This window comes from Symphalangus syndactylus, chromosome X, assembly GCF_028878055.3.
Source record: "Symphalangus syndactylus isolate Jambi chromosome X, NHGRI_mSymSyn1-v2.1_pri, whole genome shotgun sequence".
NCBI classification, from domain to species: domain Eukaryota; kingdom Metazoa; phylum Chordata; class Mammalia; order Primates; family Hylobatidae; genus Symphalangus; species Symphalangus syndactylus.
The window spans coordinates 67985464-67994780 of NC_072447.2; positions in this window are offsets into that span (position 1 = coordinate 67985464).

Consider the following 9317-nt stretch of genomic DNA (forward strand, 5'->3'; position numbering starts at 1 on the left):
AGCATATGAAAAAAAGCTCAACATCAGTCATTGATCATTAGAGAAATGCAATTCAAAACCACAAGAGACACCATCTTACACCAGTCAGAATGGCTATTATTAAAAAGTCAAAAAAAAAATAACAGGTTCTGGCAAGGTTGTGAGGAAAAAGGAATGCCTATACACTGTTGATGGTAAATTAGTTCAACCATCGTGGAAAGCAGTGTGGTGATTTCTCAAAAGCTAAAAAAGAAAAGAAAAGAAAACAAACAAACAAAAGAACAAAACAAAACAAAAAAACCACCATTTGACCCAGCAATTCCATTACCAGGTATATACCCAAAGAAATATAAACCATTCTACCACAAAGGCATATGCATGTGTATCTTCATTGCAGCACTATTCACAATAGCAAAGACAGGGAATCAACCTAAATGCCCATCAGTGGTAGACTGGATAAAGAAAATGTGTTACATATACACTATGGAATACTGCACAGCGAGAAAAAAGAACAAGATCATGTCCTTTGTAGGAACATGGATGGACCTGGAGGCCATCATCCTTAGCAAACTAACACAGAAACAGAAAACCAAATACCGTATGTTCTCACTTATAAGGTGGGAACTAAATAATGAGAACATATGGATACAAAGAGGGGAATAACAGATACTGGGGTCTAATTGAGGGTGGAGGTTGGGAGGAGGGAAAGGAACAGAAAAAAACAACTATTGGGTACTAGTCTTAGTACCTTGGTGATGAACTAATCTGTACAACAAATCCCGTGACATGAGTTTACCTATATAACAAACTTGCATATGTACCCGTGAACCTAAAATAAAAGTTAAAAATGAAATATGTTGGCTTTTCTACTTATAACTATTTCTAAGCCTACCTAGATAAATATTTGCACAAAATAAAGCCCACCAACTTAAGAATGTAAGAAATGTTACTTTCTTTTCTTTCCTTAACACTGATCTTCCCTTTTACCATCTCTACTGAACTGGATAGTAGAAACTTATAAAATTTTAGCTATTTATAGACCCCTTCTCCTGTGGCCCTCTACTTTTCACCAGGATTGTATTTAACTTCTGGAGAGGAGAAGTTTCTGGCTTCAAGATGGCTGACTAGAGGCATCTGGTACTCACCTCCTTCTAAACTAAAGTTCTTTTTTAGTTTAGAATAATTAAAACAATGAGTAGATAATCACATTTGGAACAGATCATCTAAAAGAGAACACTGGAATTCAGCAAAGAAATGACAGGAAACACCTAAAGGAAGGAAGGAGCGGGAAGCAAGGCAGTCTGCTTGGCCAGGATCAGCTGGGAGTGCAGAGAGTCTTCCTAATGTGGGGAAAGGGTAAGTGAGACATCCCCAGTAGTCCACATTCCCACCGTAGACACCTGCAATCCTAGCCATAGGAGAGCCCCTCGGTCCTCATGGACCCTGAGACTAACATAGGGAGCTGTCTGGAAACTGTGTGATGGCATTGCTTCAGAGAGGGAGCTCACACTGGGTCCTACAGAGCCCCCTGAGTCCTAAGCAGCTAAACGAAGGTGCCATTTTGAGAGCCCAGCCCCCGCCAGACTGCATCCTGCCCTGGGGCCCAATGGCCCCTGTATCTCCACATTCCTAGAACCCACTGACATCCCCCATCCATGGCCACCACTGCTGCTGGCTGCTGCCACTAGGGCTGATGCATGAGCCATTGGTAGCAAGCCTGCCTCACAGCAATGGGGCTGCCATGCATTTACAAGCACCTTTAGGACAGGCTGCCCGACCATAGCCACCACCTGGGGCTGAAACACACACACTTCCCAGCCACCTGCCTATAACTGCTGCCACTGAAAGCAACCCTACCCTCCCTAAGAGCAGGACCAAAGCATAGCCACTGTTTCCCTCACCAGAATATTCTGCTGGGGGGCTGGGTGTCACCCTGCCCATGCCTAACACAAGCACTGCTTGCATGCACCACTGAGGGGCCTGAGGATAGTACCACCCAGCTTGGCTCTACCTTCCCAGTGCCTAAAGCATGCTATCTGGAAGTCTGGGGACTGCCCTGGCCCATCCATTACCATTGGTAGCTGAGAAATCCTCCCAGAATCCAGAGGATTGGCCCATCCAACCTGCTATTACCACCATGTTGGCATGCACCACCTGTGGTCCTGGTGACTGGCTTGCCCAGCCTGTTGCAGCCACTGCCAACACCAGTGCCTACTACTTGGGAGCCAGAGAGTTGCACTGCCAATAGTACTGCCATCGCACATGCCACACCTGCCCCTCAGGGACCCGAGGACCTGCCCATCTGCCTGGATCACCACTGCCACTGCCAGCACCTAAACAAGTGACCCGGAGGCCCAATAATCAGTCTGCCTGGACCTGCTAACACCAGAGCTAATATATGCCTTACTGAGCCAAAGGACAGGCATACTCAGCCAGTTGCTGCCAACAATGGGACCTGTGGACTGGCCCACCTGGCACACCATCTCCAGCAAAACTTCATCACAGCCTCCAGTAACAACTGCACCCTAAGCCACTGAATAAATCACAGACAACACTGATGCTGTTTATAATTGAAGAAATAATGGAGACTACACTACTGCATACATCCAGAATCACAACCAAAATATCCTATCCAACCAACACCATAGATACATCTTCAGGAAAAATTTCTCGTGTATGAAAGTAAATTCAAAAAATTGGAAGAAGTGACTGGTAAACCAAATGCACAGTTATCAATGTAAGGACAAAAGACACATGAAAAAGCAAGGAAATATAACACTTCCAGAGGAACAAAATCATTCTCCAGCAACAGATTTCAATGAAAAAATTTATGAAATCCCAGGAAAATAATTCAAAATAATGATATTAAAGTATTTCAGTTAGATACAAGAGAACACAGATAAAAATTACAAAGAAATCAGACAAACAGTTCAGGATACAAATAAGAAATTTACCAGAGAGATAGATATAAAACAAATTTTAGAAGTTAAGAATTCATTGAATAAAATACAAAATACATTCAAAATCTTCAACAGTAGACTAAATTAGGCAGAAGAAAGACTTTTAGAACTTAAAGACAAGTCTTTTGAAATGACCCAGTCGGATAAAAATAAAGAATTCAAAAGAATGAACAAAGCCTACAAGACATATGGGGCACTATAAAGTGATCAAATATCCAAAATTTCAGTGTCCCAGAAGACAGAGAGAAAACAAAAGGCATAGAAAACCTATTTAACAAAGTAATATCTGAAAACTTCCTAAGTTTAGGGATACAGGAAGCTCAGACATTCCCAGATAGATACAATGCAAAGTCTTCTCCACAGCACATTATAGACAAACTGTCAAAAGTCAAAGAGAGAATTCTTAAAACAGCAAGAGAAAAGCATCTAGTTACTTATAAGGGAAGCCCCATCAGACTAACAGCAGACCTTTAAAAATATAATTTCAACTTTTATATTAGATTCCAGGGGTACATGTACAGGTTTGTTACATGGGTACATTATGTGATGCTGAGGTTTGGGATACGAATGATCCTGTCACCCAGGCGGTGAATATAGTACCCAACGGTTAGTTTTTCAACTCTTTCTCTTTCCCTCTCCCCTGCCTCTAGTAGCCCTCAGTGTCTATTGTTGCCATTTTTATGTTAGTGAGTACCCAGTGTTTAGCTCCCATTTATAAATGAGAACTTGTGGTATTTTGTTTTCTGTTTCTGCATTAATTCACTTAGGATAATGTCCTCCAGCTGCATCCATATTGCTGCAAAGGACATGATTTCATTCTTTTTTTTTATGGCTGTGTAGTATTCCATGGTGCATATGTACCACATGTTCTTTATCCTATCCACCATTGATGGGCACCTAGGTTGATTCCATGTCTTTGCTATTGTGAATAGAACAGCAGACCTTTTAAACAGCAGGAACATATCACAGCCTAGGAGAGAGTAGGATGATATATTCAAAGTATTGAAAGATAAAAACCTGCCAGCCAAAGATATTATACCTAGCCAAGTTATTTTTCATAAATGAAGGAGAAATAAAGTTTTCCCCAGATAAGCAAAAGCTGAAGGAATTCATCACCACTAAACTGGTCCTAAAAGAAGTGCTTAAGGGAGTCCTACAGCTGGAAGCAAAAGAACAATATCTACCATCATGAAAACTCATGAAAGTATAAAACTCAATGCAGAGCAAACACACAAATAAGTAAGAGTAAGGACTCAAGTGTTACAATTACAGAAAACAACCTAATCACAATGATATGAGAAACAGGAGAAAACAACTGATATCCAATACAATAAAAAATTAGTAAGATGACAGGAATAAACTCTCACATATCAAATAATAACTTTGAATGTAAATGAGTTAAACTTTCCACTTAAAATATAAGGATTGGCTGGATGGATTAAAAAACATGACCCAACTATATCCTGACTACAAGAAATTTATGTCATTTGTAAAGACACATCTAGACTGAAAGTAAAGGGATGGAAAAAGATATTTCATACAAATAAAAACTAAAAGTGATGAGAAGTAGGTATACTTATATAAGATAAAACAGACTTTATTCAAAAATAGTAAAAAGGGAGAAAGAAGGTCATTATATAATGAAAAAGGGATAAATTTAGTAAGAAGATATAACAGTTCTGAAAATATATGTGCCCAACACTGGAGTAACCACATATATAAAGCAAATATTATTAGATTTAAAGGGAGAGATAGAATCCAACACAATAATTGTTGTGGACTTAAACACCAGACTCTCAGTATTAGACAGATCATCTAGACAGAAAATTAACAAAGAAAATGGATTTAAACTGGACTTCAGACCAAATGAATCTAAAAGACACTTACAAAATATTTCACCCAATAGCTGCAGAACACACATTGTTCTGATCAACATACGGAACATTATCCAGGATAGCGCATATTTTAGGACACAAAACAAATCTCAACAAATGTTAACCACAAAGATAGCCTCTGAAAAACTACTCAGCTCCTGAGAAACAAACTGACAAAACAGAATCTTGGACACAGGACTAGCATTTACTGTGGACAAACAGGAGAAGGACCAAGAAGACCTAGACCCTCTTACTAAGGTTTATGTTGGTATAACTGGTGTTGATTCAATGCCTTCAACACACCCTCTCTATCTAGATCGCATCCCCTTTAACAAAACAAGACTAGGACAGAGGCCAAGTTCCCTCCTTCTCTAAGAGGGACCAGAGACCTTATGTTCTGGTTAAGGTATATTGATGTTGAGGACTTGATGACAACGGAGGTTGCCAAACTTTTTCAGCTCTTTTGAAAATTGAGACACAAGCCATCATGGTGCCGGGTAGCACACATGGGCATGTTTGAAAAATTATTTTAACTGGATTTGGAAATAGCTCTTAGATTGTACAATGGACTGATGTACTTTGTGAGTGGGTCCTTTGGGGCCAATGCACGTTCAAGTGGTTGTAATGGATACTGCTGAATGTGTTGTGTTAAGTATGTGTAATATTTCTCTTGCTTATAAGGGATGTTTCCAATGGGGAAATCTTACAATTAGAACAACGGTAGAAGGATGAGTACACAACTGGGAGCCCACCTGGCTCCCCCAGCCCAGCCATGTGGTGTCAGTGAAGCAAGGAAGGGGAATACAGTAGAAAGAAAGATCTTGGTCTTGATTAAAGAGCTAGTAGAGATAGGAGTGCTTAAGGAAACTACCCCACAGGCTGTAAAGACTTCTTTACACTTGGGCCAGTGAGCCTTAAGGAGACCTTTGAGCTACAAGTCTCAGTGATTGACAATTACACAGACTGAAGCAAGTGACAAAAAGATGTAGCCACTAAGCAATAGTGCTCCCTGGGGTTTTGGACGCAGCGCTTGCCTGACATGATCTCATGGTATACCCCACTTGAAAGAGTACTACTGGCTTGTTATTGGGTGCTGGTAGATTCTGAGAGACTGACAAAGCAACAGCAGGTGTTGTTACACCTGACATCCCTACCACAGGTTGGGTCAGAAATGAGAACACCAAAAAAGTGGATGTTGTCCAATAAGCAATCATTATTAAATGGAAGTGGTATATTCAGGGAAAAATAAGGTAGGCATTACAGAATCTCACAGTTAAACGAAAGGTGGCTGGAAATACTCCAGATGAGCCTGTCTCAGATGTAGGGTCTGTGCTAGCACCTTGGGCTTCTTGGGGCCTTCAGTACACTGAGGTTCTTGAGAATGCTGGGACCTGGTTCACATACAGATAGGATACATTCAAGGCCAGCGGGGTGTGCTGGGACACTGCTGTGATGCAGCCCCAAAGAAAATTGTGCACTACAACTGTGCATGAGTAAGTGACCTCTGTTCGATGGTGTATTTCCATGTTTGCCTTGGAAAATACACTGTTACATTTTCACTTACTCATGAGCAAGAACCAACAGGCTGGAAGAGTAGTGCCTTACAGTAAGATAACTGGATGACCAAGTCTCAGCCTCTGTGGAGACAAACATTATGGCAGCACATTGCACAAGACTCACAACCTCTGTGACCCACATGGACGCCCATGAAAAAGGACCCTTTGAGGATGAACATCAATGACAATAGCAAGCTGGTGAAATCTTCACTACCCATAAAAGGACACGTGGACACAGATCCACTTGGATACAGCATCCCTCAGGATATCGTAATCCATCTACAGTTCAGTACTGGGCCCCAAAAACAAGTGCTCATAATTTCAGAATATGAGACTAGGAAGCCTAGTGAATGTGCCCAGACTGACAGCTACATAGCTGAATGGCAAAGGGAGCTTTGGGGCATATAGCAAGAGGTAGCATACCTGGCTAGTCCTGGAAAATAGATGTATTAGTCCATTTTCACACTGCTATAAAGAAATATCCAAGTCTGGGTAATTTATAAAGAGGTTTAACTGACTCACAGTTCCACATGGCTTGGGAGGCCTTAGGAAACTTACAATCACGGAGGAAGGGGAAGCAGGCACCTACTTCACAAGGTGGCAGGAGAGAGAGAGAAAAGCCCATGGGGAAATTGCCATTTATTAAACTATCAGATCTCATGAGAACTCCCTCACTATCACAAGAACCCATGGGGGAAACTGCCCCCATGATCCAATCACTTCCCACCAGGTCCCTCCCTCAACACCTGGGGATTGCAATTCAAGATAAGATTTGGGTGGCGACACAAAGCCTAACCATATGGATAGAGAATATACCTCCCTAGTCTCCTCTTGAGGGTACTGCTGGACATTGACTTCCATAACTTTTCAGGGTATGACATTGCCATCCCCATCTGCTTAGCAAATGTGGGCCATACCATTTAATGACTCTTAGATGGTCTATGTTACATATTTGGATACTCTAAACACATGATTAGACACTGATACTGCTTTTATAGCAAAAAGTATCCAACAGTGAGAAGCTACATAGATATTTATTGGACCTTTTATGCCCTGTATCATCCCAGGCAGCAGGTGTCATTGAAAGACAGAATAAACTCTTAAAGGAGAAGCAGAAAAAGATAACTGGACAACAAAGGGTCAGCTTCCAGTGGAGCACACACTTAAGTCAGGCAGTTTGGTCTGTGGCCCAACAGGGTACCTCTCATTTAAATAGAATGCTTAATTATGAGGTTGGTGGGCATGCTGGGAGGGTGAAGAGGTCCTAACTGGCTTCAAGAGAATTAACCCTCATTCTACTTTTTTTTCCTTTCACACCTACCCCTGGGAAACAGGGCTAATGGAATTTGTAAGCATCAAATAAAAAGTTGGGGGTGTTTGGGTGATTCTACATGATGCTTCTTTTGCTGCCCAGCTATGCTTTCTGAATTTGGGAAATTATGGATATTGATGATAATTATAAATATGAGGTGACAGCTCCTAAGGTGGTCCTCTGGAATGGCCCATGTGTTAGGGAGTAGAGATGTTCCAAGAATGTACAAAGACTATAAAAAGAAACTGCTGAGCCACATAAGGATGAGATCAAGAATACAGTATGTGTAAGACATTGGTGAATTCAGAAAACAGTGAAGTGATTGCTACAGGAATTGGTTATACTGGTCATGTGGCTACAGAAAGAGCAAAACAACCCTGAATGGTGGAAAGAGAACATGTTTAACTCTGGAGGGTCAAGAGTGGGGAAAAAGTCAATCAGCTTCTCTCTCTTATCCCTCAGTCCTTGTCCACAAGGCTTCTGGCCAATTTACCCCAGATTGCTTCCATAACCCACAACTTCTGAATAAAAAAAAAAAACAACTAAGTTTAAGATTTCTCAGAAATTTCACAACATCCACTGACTCCAGAAAGGCATAGCCTCTGCTTTAAAACAAAAGAACAAGATTAACTTTCTGAACACCAATATGATTCTCTTTAGCTTTATGTTGGGCACTTTGTTCATTTTTCACAGAATACTGTTTGTGCTAAACTCTCTAGAATGATCAGTAGTGGACAATCTTATTGCCCAGGACTTCCTGCTGGTTGATCAAGGTGGAGTGTGTGCAATTACCAACACTTCTTGTTGCAGCTGGATGACATATTTAACAGGCTTAGCTCTGTAGGGGGAGCCTGGTTGTGGTCTATCCTCCAAGCAGCTTCAGCATCCTACTGGGGGTCCTAATCTTGTTCACCTCTGTACCTCAAGTATTTAACAATTTGAGAGTAATTAAATCAACAAATATAGTAACTTTATAGAAAAAAGAACCCTCATTCCCCCACCCCAGGTTGACCAAGATATAGAAATGCTTTGCATTTTTGAGCTTGTAATCGATGCATTCCACAGCTTCAAATGAATCTAAATGTTTACGGCATATTAGCCTTGTGATGAAAAGCACGGTCCCGGAAGTCTGGTATGCTGGATTTGAATACTGAGCCTTCTGCTTACTGAATATGTAACTTTGAGCTAATTACTTAACCTTATCTTTAAGATGTGGTGATAATAACAGCTCTGTCATAAGGATAAATGTAAAAGGGACAGGCCGGGCGCATTGGCTCACGCCTGTAATTGCATCACTTTGGGAGGCTGAGGCAGGCAGATCACCTGAGGTCAGGAGTTTGAGACCAGTCTGGCCAACATAGTGAAACTCTGTCTATACTAAAAATACAAAAATTAGCCGGGCGTGGTGGTATGCACCTGTAGTCCCAGCTACTTGGGAGGCTGAGGCAGGAGAATTGCTTGAACCCGGAGGTGGAGGTTGCAGTGAGCCGAGATTATGCCACTGCACTCCAGCCTGGGCAACAGAGTGAAACTCCGTCTCTAAATAAAATAAAATAAATAAATAAATAAATAAATAAATAAATAAATAAATAAATGGGACAGTCAATGTGAAAATCACTCTGTCTATTACAAAGTA